Below are 13,754 nucleotides of genomic sequence, written 5' to 3' on the forward strand. Positions count from 1 at the left end.
CCACCTAGGAGTGGAGTTACGAGTAGCAGGCAACATGGGTATATCAACTAATAATATAAAGAAATAGGTACCCAATGACCATGGAAGCAAGAAGAGGCTTGACCAATGTAGGAAATATAATGGGGAATACATCAAATGTTGTGATACATCGTCAAATATGTTCAAAAGAGTTAGGGCTGCTCACACCAACCCACACATAAATGCAAATCTTTAGACTTGCGCATGGTCTCGCAGCAAGTAGTTAAAAGAGCCCTATGAAGTCATGCAGTTCCATCCAGGAAGGCGATGGACCAAATGGTGAAACATGCTTCCAACGAGAAGTGGTAATATATGAACTGTCAATTGACTAGTCACAAGGCTGAGAACGGTCAGATGGTACCAACCTCTGAGTCCCATGAAAACTAGATGAAGTATTCTTTTTTTGTTGCCACACTCTCTGCACCTCACAAAGTGATTGGTCAATCAAGGTGAAAACAACCCACCCAGAAACACTCGAGGTGAGACAGCCAATGAAAACTGAGTTGCATGTTGTAAAATGTTAAAATGTCTATTGTCCAATTAGAACTGGAGAAGCTTGCTAATCCCATTATTAGATCATTCTCAAGAGAAAGTCATTAGCATGGTCACGAGGAATAGGACAGCCCAATAGGGCTAGGTATTGTAAAGAATCCCATTGGAGACAGCAGCCTCTGTCCAATCAGTGAATGTGAATTTACATGTATCTTGAAACATTGTGAAAGCCATGATGTCATACACTCCTATATAAACTGCCATTTAATGATGACAATTTTGAATGATTTTTGGATTATTCCCGGGTGAGTTTGCATGTAATAAACTTTAGTTTTTCTTGCTTCTCCTGCACTTTATTGGCTCATTGGATTATTTTTTAAACGACTCACGTTTTTGGACCTACCTTACACAATATTGCATTTTCTGAATAATTGGACAGTGCTAAATGCAGCATAAAAAACTTGTTCATTATCAATTATTTAAAAAAAAAATTCAATAAATTCCCGTCAGGAACAAGTTACGTTTAGTAAACGTCAATTTGGCTTTTATAGCTACATATTTGATGTGTCTGGCCTCTATAGAGAAATTCTGCTTTTGTGTCTTGATTCCCGAGATCGCTTCTTTATCCGCAAACTGGTGCCTTTTCTGATGGCTACTTCCGGTTGCCATGTTTTGGGAGGCAGAATACCGCCAAGGCAGAGAATTGCAGCAATCCCCAGCTAGCTATGGCGTCATTTTGGCCGCTCTCTTGGGCAGCTGTAATGCCCAGCCATCGATCAGCGGAAAAGTTCAAGGCAGAAACCCATCAAGCGCGGCTTCAGCGCCAGGTTCCACACAAGGTCTGCAATAAATAACACCAGCAGCAAAGCCTCATATTTTCTCGCTCGCAGGAAACGAGCCCTGACACTTCCCTAAATTTCAGTCAGAAGGGAAAATGTCTTCACCGTGCAAAAACTCGATCGCCACGCGCATAAACACATTATTATTTGTTTTCTTCTTATAGCAAACCATATTCGAGCTGCCAGGGGCCTCGGTGGTCAGCTCTATAAAATTCATGCATATATATAATATCATACAGGCCACCATTTTGGATCACCAAGGAGTGAGATTTTGGTACGGAAAGAGGGAGAATTGAATTTTCCTGTTGAACTGCATTGGGACTTGGGATATTTTAGGAGGGAGAAAGTAAAAAATAGCAAAACATTTTATTACAAAATAGGGAGTCTCCAGCCTAAATCAGGAGGTTTGGATGTACGACTATCTGATAAGCGGGCACTCAGTCCGTGCGATTTATCAAAGTGCCTACTAGCTAATGCGTCACTTGTCTAACCGGAAGAAAACAAATCCTAGTGATATTCTGTAAAAGTGCTTTGAATATATCATTCAGCCTTACGTGTCTACTTTAAATAATGGTTTGTGGCCTTCAGTAGGAACCAACATACAGCACAATCTATTTGCTGTAAGCAGTCAGAAAATAGCAAACCCACACAGCACTCCACTGAGAAATAAACACCCTGGGAGGCCGTCAAAGGTTATTGCTATCGATTTCTTTCCCAGAGACGTGCTACCAGATGGAGATAGGCAGTGAGTGTGGACCCAAACGTGGCTCCTTTCTTTCTGCACGGAAACACAACGCCCCCCCTCCCCACTGACCCCCCCTCCCTCCAACAACATGACCAGTTCCGCTCCCTTCTTGACAAATATCACATCACAAATTGGAGCGAAATGCGTCAACTTCCATTCTACAAACGTGCACGAATTTGAGAACTCAAATGGATGAAATAATATTTTTTTAGAAACAAAAGGGGGCCTCGTGTCGCGCGCTTTCGGCACGTGCTCCCCGCTATGTTTTTGTAACCATTGAAACGTGCTGTACTATTGCTCGTACCAGATTCCCCTGGCGGGGCAGGAACATCTTTCCAAGTTATGTTATGTGCTGCGTGGCTGCGTCGTCGCACCGGGGTATTAAAAGGGTCTGGGTGTGAACCATGTATAATGCCGCGGAGCCTTTAGAGAGTCGGGAAGTGGCGCACAATATGTAACAACCGCACTGGGGATTTCGCCATTTGAAAGAAGTGACCTCCTGTCTCTTCCCTCCGCCTCCCTTTTAATGATCCCTTCTCTGTCCCTTTCAGGGCTTCCTTGCGCCCTCGCGACCCCTGTTAAAACAGGAAGCCATAAGCATCTCACAGCGATTTCCCATCATGTGATCGACAACATGCGCAGGAACATAAAAACGGGGTTGTCAGTTTCAGACAGCATCCTATTTTTTTCGGTGCATTTTTTGCTCTGCAAGTCGGGATCTTGAACCTCTCTTTTTACCCAGTGTCGTCAAGATGCTAAAACTTTTTCAGACGTGAAGGAAACCAATGTGAGAACATTTACCTGTTAGAGTGGCTCAATTCTTCCGGGTTGCATGCGCACTATACAAATGAAATCAATAAATAAGAAGGCGAGAGTTAACAGATTGTAACATTGAAGCTGTACTAGAATAGTCTCATTAGAATGTGAGAAGAAATACACATTCTAATGAGACAAGTGAGTTTGCCCCCCACACAAGTATGCTTGCCCCTCTCCCCATCGTCTCTGAGGTTAGCACCTCTCCCAACATTTTGTGTGGGGGGCTCCAACCATGCTTCCTGCCTGGGGTGCAATAATCTGGTCTAAGAGCGGCCCTGGCTAAAAGCTCACTGCAGACTTGTATCTGCAGATAAAGCATGGTAGTGGGACCGTGGGAGTTTCTGTGGCACCACTGATATGCTTAAAAATCTGATCGCCCGTTAAGGACCATCTACTTCATGGAATGATTCAGTAGCCCTTCCCCGCCTCTGCATTCTTTGCATACTCATAATACAATCTGTCTGACAAATTCCCCCCAAACCACACTTTTTGTCCTTGTACCCTATCATCTATCCATACAACCCTGTTCCTAGCCCACACCTTTCATCTTTTTGCCTGACTCACCTTTTCATTTAAAACCCATCTTTATTTTTTTGCCTTACTCAATTCTTTAGCCAAACCCCTCCTTAGCCCACTATTTGCATCTATTTTCTTTGCTCACCTCTTTCATCCTTTCTCCGCTCACACCCTAAGGGCAACTTTCTCGCTTCATTTCATGCCACTGCTCCTCTTGTCAGGCCTTTTCCTCTCATGCGCTAATAACATATGGCCCATTTTAAACATGTGGTCCAGTATTTCCTTTCTTCCTTCCCCAGATGCAGACCTGTCTGCCCCCCTCCTATGTTGCTACCCATGTTGCGTTGCTTTAGAGGCCTAGACACAAGTGTCTAACAAGTGGAGTCTGAAGCTAATGTAGCGCTCCTGAGTGGGCATTTACAGATTTTGGGTGGGCCTTGCCCACTCAGGCCCTACCCTGTTTACTTGGCTGTGTTGCTCTTGCTTTCCTGAGTTTGCATGGTGCGTCCACCATCAATAGGAAGACAGGCCTCTATACTGTTCTCTTCTCTCCATCACCAAAGCTCTGGATCTTGTCTTCTATTTTATTGTGAGGAGGGTGTCTGTGAGGACCTAACGGCAGGCTGTCTCTCAAATCTCTGCATATATAGAATAATAGACACATAAATAATTGGACTTGTAGGGAAAGAAGATACCACAGTTTGGCTTGTGTTTAATTAGGCCATGGCCATCATACAACTATTAACTGTAGGTGAATGAATGAATAGAATGTATAACTCGCATATCCGAAGAACCAAGCAAGAAATGCACCTGGGCGCAATTGATAGAAAAAAACGACAGTCAGCAGCGGGAACATACATTACTGAAACAGATGAGTTGTAAACTTTTTTCTAAAGATCTCAAGAGATTCCATTTTTTTCGGAGATCAAGTGGTAGATCATTCCAGATTCGCAGAGCCATACATGAAAAGCAACCGTTCTCATAGGAGACAAATCTGGAGAATGAAACTACCAGAAGAGACCCTCCTGATGACCTCAAGGATCGACTGTGGTGATAGGGGACAATTTTTGCTGAAACATAGGCTGGTGCCACGCCGTGAAATGCTTGAAGACCAAGCACAACGTCTTAGACAAGACTCGTTACTGCTCCGGGAGCCAGTGAAAACTCCTGTGGAAATGTGATACAGATTGCTTCTAGCCATAGAGAAAATAAGTCTTACTGCAGAATTTTGGGCAATCTGCAGACGCTGCAATTGGTATTTCGGCATGCACAGCAGAAGAGAATTACAATAGTCTAGTCTCAAATTTGTACATGCTCCAACCACTGAAACACGATCAGTATCCATAATGAAGAGCCATTAAGGGTTTCAACAGTTAAAGTTGGTAGTACACTGTTTTAATGATTTGATTCACCTGGCCAATGCAATTCATGTTTGACTGCCAAATGCAGCCAAGGTTGTTTACTTTCTCTGAGAACTTTATTGGCACATTGAAAAGAGATGGAAAGGGAACGAACATGATATTTTCATATCTATTCTTGGAACCAAACAAAATCATTTCTATTTTGCACGGGTTCAGTTGAAGCTTGTTCTCCAAAATCCAGGTTTTAATTTTCTCAACACATGAAAAGACACGGGCTGAGTCCACAGAGTTCTTAAACCACACATACATTTGAGTCTCATCCCCTGATGAATGATACTGCAATTCAAATTGTGAAAAGATAATCATAAGTGGGCGAATGTACACATTAAACAGTAATGGGGATAGAGAAGAGCACAGAGTAACTCAACACTGCACTGATAATGAGTCAGACACAAAAGTACCCAATTTGACCTGTTGATGTTGATCTGTCAAGAAAGAGGAGAACCATTTGAAAACACCTTCAGATACCCGAGCACCTGTAGATAACCTGGAGATGAGAATATTAAAATCAACAGTATTGAAGGCTACGATACGTCCAACATGACAAGCATGGTAATGTCACCCTCATCCCAGCTCCGAGAATGTCATCCCAGATTGTGACAAGAGCTGTCTCCATTCTGTGTCCTTGTCTGAACCCTGACTGGAACGTATCTAGGATGACATTTTCTTCCAAAAAAACCTGGAGCTGTATAGTCACTACTTTCTCCAAAATATTTGCAGGCCAAAGAAGACCTGCAATTGGACAATAGTTGGATAGAGTCTGATGGTCCAAATATGTCTTTTTAAAAAGTGGCATCAAATATGACTTTTGAAGTTCAGATGGGACACATCCTTGACTCAGTGAGAAATTGACAAAAGAGTGAACAATCTCACTCTGGGCTGAAATATGCTGTTTGACCAAATAAACTGGAATAGGGTCATAGGTAAGATTAGTGGGTTTACCCTTATCCATAAGCAAGGATAGTGTCTGCAAACTAACAGGGGAAAAGCAAATATAGGAGATGATATGTTTGAGGCCAATTGAGTTTCATCGTCAAAAGTAACATCCTGGTGCACTAAAATCTGAGAGTCAATGTTTATGCAAATCTGATTTATTTTATCTGAAAACAAAACATTATATTCATTGGCCAATTCAAACGATTGAGAGAGACTGGAAGAGGCACATGATGGCAAAACACAAATCTTAATGGCCGTGAACAAGGTTTTCGACCAGTTCATTGCCATAGTAATCTCTTTTTGTATATGAGTAGACTTGGCTAAGATTATTTCTTTTTTATGTGTTTTTAATGCAAGCTTTGCATCCTGGCACTCATTGGGCTCTCTAATTTTAAGAACATGTTTTTCTTTCTTGCAATAATTCCTCTTAGATATTTTCAAAGAGTCATTATACCAATGATTGTGTCATTTCCTGACCAATTTTGAGTAAGGGATAGGGGCAATTGCGTCACATTTTGTCGCAATTTATTATGCAGTCACCCTCAACTCAGGGAGTTCCTTCCCCCACCCAATCAAAGTTACACAAAACGAATCACTATTGTTTTGATTCAGGTTCACTTTGCTAAGGCCTCCAACCTGTGTCGCACCCAACTCCAACAAATACCAGGTGCCACAATGTACTAGGAACCAGGCCGGAGTGTAGTAAGAATAACAATTATTTAATTTATTTAAACTAAACTTTACAAACAGACTAATATCAGCCACCATTGCTGTGGTAAAACAAGAACAAAAATGACTTCTGTAATGACACCAACACAGAGAAAATACTGAGATATGCAGTCACAATTTCCCACAGCTTTTCTTTCAAACCCCTCATCAGTACAGAAAAAGAACAATTCAAAACACACAATGATTGCTGATTTGGTCATAATACTTTTCTCCCAGCAACCCCCACCCTCCAAACATCAATTAGATTTGGCCCCTCTGAAAGGAAGGCCAGTGAGTGTCGAAGAGGGGGAACATAATGCGAAAATCGTTTTGGGATTCTGATAAAATAAACTCTTTGGAAAAAGGGATTCAAGGGGAAAAATCATTTTTTCAATTATTACCACAGATGCAATATAAGGGAAAAAAAAGCAATGGGAACATTCTTTGTGCCACACATAAAAAGAACAGTCAGGGCTTTGTGGTTTGGGTCAGAGCACAATGGGAACAAAGGGGCAATTTTGTTTTTCCCACCACACATGCAAAGGAAACACAAGGCTCCACACTTCTGATTTAAAATGAAGAGGACCAATGGGGAATTTCGTTTTGCACCCTGCACACTCACTTGGAAACTTGGTTTTGGGATTCATTCTTTTGGCAAATCTTTACGTCTATACCGACTCAAAACAAACTGGGAAGAGCTTGTTAGTTTTGAATGCTAACAAAACACACCCTGTGATTTCTACAGGGGAATTCATTGATTTACTTTAATTAAATATGCTAAGGATCTGCACAGACAAACAGGATATTTTGCCATGGGGAAATACTAGAACAATACTTGAGAACAATGCAGGGCCTACACAATCTATGGCTTTGGGATAGTTTTACTTACAGGAGAGCCCTTGTAATGGGCATCAGGGAACAGCAAGCACCCTCATTTTTTAAATCTTTACATGTATGGATATAGTTTTATGAACTATCAGATGATGCTAATCTGAAGTCGGCACCCCCTTCCTATGCAGAGACATGGGTTTTCTTGTGGCATATACGCTGTGCTTTTTATGCAATAATATGTATTTTTCCATTAACTAAACTCCAGCCTTTCCTTTGTTCTCTTAAGTTTAATTTCCCCATTAGCATGTGATCAGCCAGAGGCTGGCTCATGTTTATCTTCACCCATCCCTTCTTGGCCTTGTAATGGCCCTGGATGCAACTCTAATGTTTATTTTATGGGAGTTGTGACCTCAAGGTCACTTCTGCTGAAAGAACAAGCAGGGCTATATCTATTTCCACCATGGTTTAAATCTAGGATGTGTATTTCTGTAAATTCTTTCAAGCAATGGACCTGATTGATTGTTGACAACCAGACCTCCCTCTCCAGGACCAGCAGAGGAAAGGTCTTCGAGGTTAAGTTTTATTTTCAGGAGAAATGCCCAGCTGCATGTAAAATTCTGCAAGAATTGTCTTTTAAACTCTCACACAATGCATTTTACATGTCATTTTATAAGGCACATCAGCCTTATATCCATGTGTAAGGTACTTCTTTAATCTCACAGTTGTAAAAGACATGAGTATCACTTCTGGATTGTCCATAGGTGTAGTGCAGTTACATGAGAAAACCATGTTCAAACTCTGAAACCAAGTGAGCACTTTTCTTAGCACACTGTCATTTCGATGAGGAAAAAGTAAGTTATTTTATTTCTTATAATTACAATAAGCTTGTTTTCAATCGAGATTACTGGAGCACAATCTGGTATTACATTGCAGATAATGTTCACACTGCTATCTGTCTCTTTAAGTAAAATGTGTAGCTTTCCATGGATTTAGTAAAACAGAATTTTGAGCCACATGTCTTTCCCTTTCCTTCCTGAAATGCACTGCACATATCTTCACACTTTTGAACTTCCCAGCATATGTCTCCTTCATTTGAGATTTAGGCCTGTCTTTAGTTCAATAGGCCTCATGTCTGACATCACCATTTCTGTGTTCACTTTAGACTGCAATGGCACTTTACAAATCACTCTAGAATCTTTATTTCTGGCATTCAGTGGCTATATTTTAGCCCACAAGTTATTTTGCAAGCCAGACATATAAGTTCAATATAACTCTGCACAGTTAAGTTCAGATTATATAGAGTTAAGATCACCTAACAACTGATTACTTGTTATGAGATCAAGCTTTTTCTTTTGACGTAATGGTTCAGGATTAGTGCTCACAATTGATTAGGAAGGAGAAAACCCTAACATTTCTGTGGGATCCTTTGTTCCTTCATGTGACCAGTGTCTCTCTCTTAACCCTACCTTAGGTTCAGTCTTCATTACTCAATAGACCAGTTTGGTTCGTTCAACTGGTCCATATGCCACATGACAGGAGCTTACTGATCATACGGTCCCTGCCTTGCACAAAAAAAGGTTCTTCTTCTGGCCCTGAGGGTAGCACCATGCGGCCGGCTATTTGATACCCTCTGCAAAGAACACCTTCTGGACATAGAGCCCATTTCAGGCGACAGGGCTGAAGTTTACTCATGCTATAGTTGTCCATATTCACAAGTATTTGTAAGCATTCAGCAAACAGTGTTTCACTTTCATAAAAAACAAATGGAATTTTAGAGTTTTGTTTAGGGAAAAAAAATTGCAGTGCGGGCAGAGACAACCCCATTCTTTTAAAACCCTCCTGTCCCATTCTTGGTGCCTTAATTATGTATGTTTTAAAGTCCCCCCTACGGTACTTTAGAAGGATATTGTTCCATAGGAGTTCCATGACCGAAAAGAGGAACTCAGAGGTGTCTAGCTATATCCTTTTTACTTACGATGAAGGATAATACCAGGCCATAAACTGTGACCCTTTTTAATACGTGGCCACGTGCTTAATATATAATGTAAGAGATCTTCTATTTGATGGTACATATAATCAATGAGTAATCAGCTTGGATAAAAAAAGAAACTAATATAGAATTTCTAAAGTATTGCAGAAAAATAGTTTAAGCAGTTTAATGAAATGCATCTACGTTTTCACTTTGTGCTTTAAAATAAGTAATAACACGCAGATTCTTCCTTTAATGAACTCTAGAAGTGCACAAATTAAATATAATACTATACACAGTTCTTTATAAGTTAATGAATGTAAAGTGTTACGGAAAGCTACTTTTCAAGAAAGAATTTCGAAAACCTCCCCAATGGGATCCCCAGAATTGGCGCGTGCATGACAAAGCGTGCAGGCTCAAATTCTGGAAAATTTGAATGGCGGAGAGGAAGGGAGCAGCGGAAATGCATGTTGTGTTCTACCCTTCCTTACTGCCATACAAATCCATGAATATCGGGCGTAATGTTAATGAACGCCGTAGGCTTTTACATCTTTTATTAAAGTTACATCTGGCTAAAAATGAGGCCCAGTGTAGTCAGCCTTTCTGGACCATGAAAAGGTATGAGCCCAATTTGCATATCTTTTTTATTATTCTTAAAAATGATTGGATTTGAATCCCTAAGAAATATGCAAGCTCTGGTCAGATGAGGCCAGAAGGACTTTTGGAAAGTTTGTGTCTAATGCTGCCTGCGGCACCTCACACATATCCTAGGCCATTTCAGTAGAAATCTGCAAGCAGAGTAGAAAAACCACCGAACTGCGTGGTCTCTGAGGGGATAATGTCAATCTACACACCCAGGGCTGAATGCAAAGACACAACACCCTGGATGTCACACACGTGCACATTTAATACCAAACAGCCCTAGACCCAGCACGCACCTCCAACTACTTCATCATGTCGGGACTGCATGCAACAGTACCAAGAGTCACAGATATCCCGGAAGAGCTTGAACAATACCAAACATTGAGGACAGGTGTTAGAAGTGCACCCTAGGAGAGCCAACCATACCTTAAAGTGCTTGTGACTCTTCTGCAATAGCTATTAGAACTGGTAAAATGTACCTGTGGCGCTCCTCCACCCCTCCCATTCCTGATGTGACCATGTGTTGTTGCCTGTGGCACACCATGCTGCAAGGTTTTCTACACTGCCTTGCCACCAATAGCCAGATCTTCACAATATTCCATTCTGTTTAGCCACATCTGACCTTGCAGGACCATCTGCTGCCACAGCTGGCTGGTCTCACCCTCAACAGCTCCCTGATTTCTGTAGATAACCTTCTTATTGTCTTGTCACTGCCTTCCCCAACCGGTCTAAATTTGGTACCACCAGCCATTTGATTCAAAGGCAGAAAAATACAATTCTATGTAACTTGATCTCACGGTCCTTGTGCATTGACTTGTGGTAGAGAAGACACATCTTTGTATGCTCCCTGTGACCAAAACCGCACAGCATTCATGCCCATGCTGTGAGGGGCTCATATATTTAAGAGTCAAAACATTATGGTGTCCTGCCTGCAGTCAGGTGTGGAAGGCAAGTACATGGGCACTGCATAATCAAACTTAGCACAGCTGGCACATGTTAATGTCATGTTACAACAGGGAATAATGTACACTCTGAATCACACCATGCTCTCTTTTACAGGAGACATGAAGAAAGTCAGGGCTCATGCAAAGCAAGAGAGGGGAAGAAAGGGGAAGATCCAATTAACTGAGTTGAATATCTAGAGCCTCAGGTACCTGCCACCCCAGCTGAAGTCCCAACTACTAACCCCTTGAAGAATATGCAGTCAACATTAAAACTGTAGTAAAGCAGAATGATAGATACATGCTCAACCAGAAATGCATCCTGAGGGATGAAATCCTGAAGCCCCACTGAACATGGTAGGCTTGGCCACAAGGGCCCCACGCTTCCTTCCCAATATGGCATCGGTGGCGGAGGACGTCAGCAATCTGATTTCCAGGGTCCAGGTAATGGTGGGTGACTGGAAACAGCAGCACAGACTGGAAGGAACCTTGGAGGACACGTGAACTAGTTTGCCCGGGTTAACTTGGCATGCAGATAACATAGAAGCTGTGGGAGGAAATGTCGCTGGAGCTTTCTGAGGCCAGAATGCTGGTCATTGAGGCATGGAAGAAGGCTGCTGTTGGCCGAATGAAGTCGCCAGCTATATGGGATGATGCTGCTCGCATCAAAGCTCAGAATGACAGCATTGCAGTCTGTGCAGTGGCATCTTCTCCCCACAATCAGGCATTTGAGGACGCAACCCAGGTCAGAAGCAAGTGACTAAGTTCTGATCAACTTTGTTGCTGCAACACAGTCTTCCACATGCTCACTGCATAACATCACAGCATCCAGACTCTCACTGAGTATGCACATGGTCACAGACATTTACTGAGGTGAAGTCCCAAACTAATGCCTCCTTGACTGGCCCAATTGTTTGGCAGGAGTAGTCCATCTTCATCCTCACATGCTCCCTTTCAGGCCAAAAAAACACAAACTCTGCTGCCCCTTCCATCCTATTCAGTCCTCACCACATTTGTCTCCAGACAGGTCCAAGAGGTGTTCCAAATGGTTGGGGTGCATTGCATCATTTTACAATAATCATGTACAGCTGATGAGATACTTTGACCATGAGCAGTGGCCACTCAATTTCTTGTTAAATTAAGTGAATGGCTTTTGGGGAACAAGCACTTGGATTGTTGGGTTAGGGAGGGGACTACATTTTGGTCAGGAGACACTTGGAATTGATGGGCTAGAATGTGGATTGACTTTGGGTAATGCACACTGGGGATTGTTGTGTTAGTGTAACACACCCAATATGTATATGGATACATTAACATTACCGCCCCTGAGTCTGTTATCACTGCTGCTGTTCCTGTGCGCACTCCACCTTTAATGACTCCCACTCACGCTGTTCCTACAGCACACTCAGCAACTCCCCATTGCCATGGCACTGCCCAACTCATCGGGGCATGTACAGTAGAGGTCAGAGGCTTAGCCATGGTGATAGCTGCAGTGTTTTCACTTGTCCAGGGAGCACCACCTGTCCAGGAGGCAGCATCCAGGATTCCTGAACATATTAAGAGCAGGACATTCAGAGGAACAGAAAGGTGATAGGAATGACAGGCGCATGTGTATTGCTTTGACTTGCAATTACCTAATGTGCAGGTGTAACATCTTCCTTAGGTCTTTGTATTCTGAACCAGGCAGTTGTTCTCCAGGATCATAAGTGCACTCTAATGAGATACATGCATATTTGAAAATACAAAATACTCAACTTTTCGCATCTAAGTTAAATATTGCAACTTTCAAAAAATCAATCTAGTTATATGTATAGTTTGATATAGACATGTATTATATTTACCACAATACATGTAAAGTTCCACAATGTAAGTTATTAGATATCTTTCGAATCAAGCCTTTATTTCAATAATGCTTCTACACAACCCTCAACTTTGTGCAAAATTAACATGTCTTGAAATTCTTCAAACTGCTCATTGTTGCTTTTTCTTTGAATTGCAGCGTCTTTCTTGCCCTTCCACTCTCTACAACTCTGGGTCTTTCCTTTGGAGATGGAGATGGAGATGGGGTCATCCAGGCCAGGCCAGGCCAGTCATTCATTCGTTGTACTGTGAGTGATTTATTTATTTATCTTTAACAATCCAATTTTAATAATATCATCCAAATATTCATAATGTCACACAAACGTCCTGGCTAGCTTTCTAATGCAGATTCCAGTTCATTATTACTTCTGATCTTAATTAACCTTATTCAGAGACAATCTCAATTATGGGTTCGTATGATTCCTCTCTTTAAGAGTGAATCGGCTATGACAGCTTTTCAGGTAGTTAAAATGTACCCAACATTCTTCTGTCTGTTCCCTTTTGCCGTCTGTATATGACCGGGGACATTGTGTGCATAATTTCAAAGGCTCCTATCTAAGATAGACTTCATCTCCTTATATTTGTTTCTTTTAAAGTTATAGAGGTAGACTCAGCCACCTACTTCATATTCCCTTGTTTCTACCTACTGACCGCTGATTTCTCAAGGTTTCATGGGCACAGGCAAATGTATGTGGCAACTGTTATAAGAGATTTTGAAAATATGTATGCGTCATAGAGGCTTATTCAGCATCTGCTAATGTGTCCGTTATAACAGATATGGAGGTAATAACATTTTTCTACTAGTCAAGAGTTCAAAAAGGGACAATTTTGTGGCAGATGAAAGGGTAGATCTCAAAGCCATAATAAGCAAGGGAAATCGTAATCCAAAATGGGTCCAGAACTCCCCACAAACCTGTTTACAATTCCCATATTTGCCTTGTTATACTGCTCTAGCCACATTCAATGCCGGGTTTTAGAAGATGTGTTGTTTAATTGTGACTCCTAGAATTTCCCACATCT

The 13,754-nt window shown here is 41.7% G+C and overlaps 1 long non-coding RNA gene across 1 annotated transcript in view; it reads left to right on the top strand.

Moving 5' to 3' along the window:
• Window positions 1-2,269: 2,269 nt before the first annotated feature.
• LOC138504393 (uncharacterized) overlaps window positions 2,270-13,754 on the top strand; it is a 57,915-nt gene continuing 46,430 nt past the window's right edge. The window contains exon 1 of the long non-coding RNA XR_011279836.1: window positions 2,270-12,982. This is a non-coding gene — a long non-coding RNA (uncharacterized lncRNA). The remainder of the gene's footprint in view (window positions 12,983-13,754) is intronic.

Source organism: Ambystoma mexicanum, chromosome 11 (assembly GCF_040938575.1).
Source record: "Ambystoma mexicanum isolate Mex_15411 chromosome 11, UKY_AmexF1_1, whole genome shotgun sequence".
NCBI lineage: Eukaryota > Metazoa > Chordata > Amphibia > Caudata > Ambystomatidae > Ambystoma > Ambystoma mexicanum.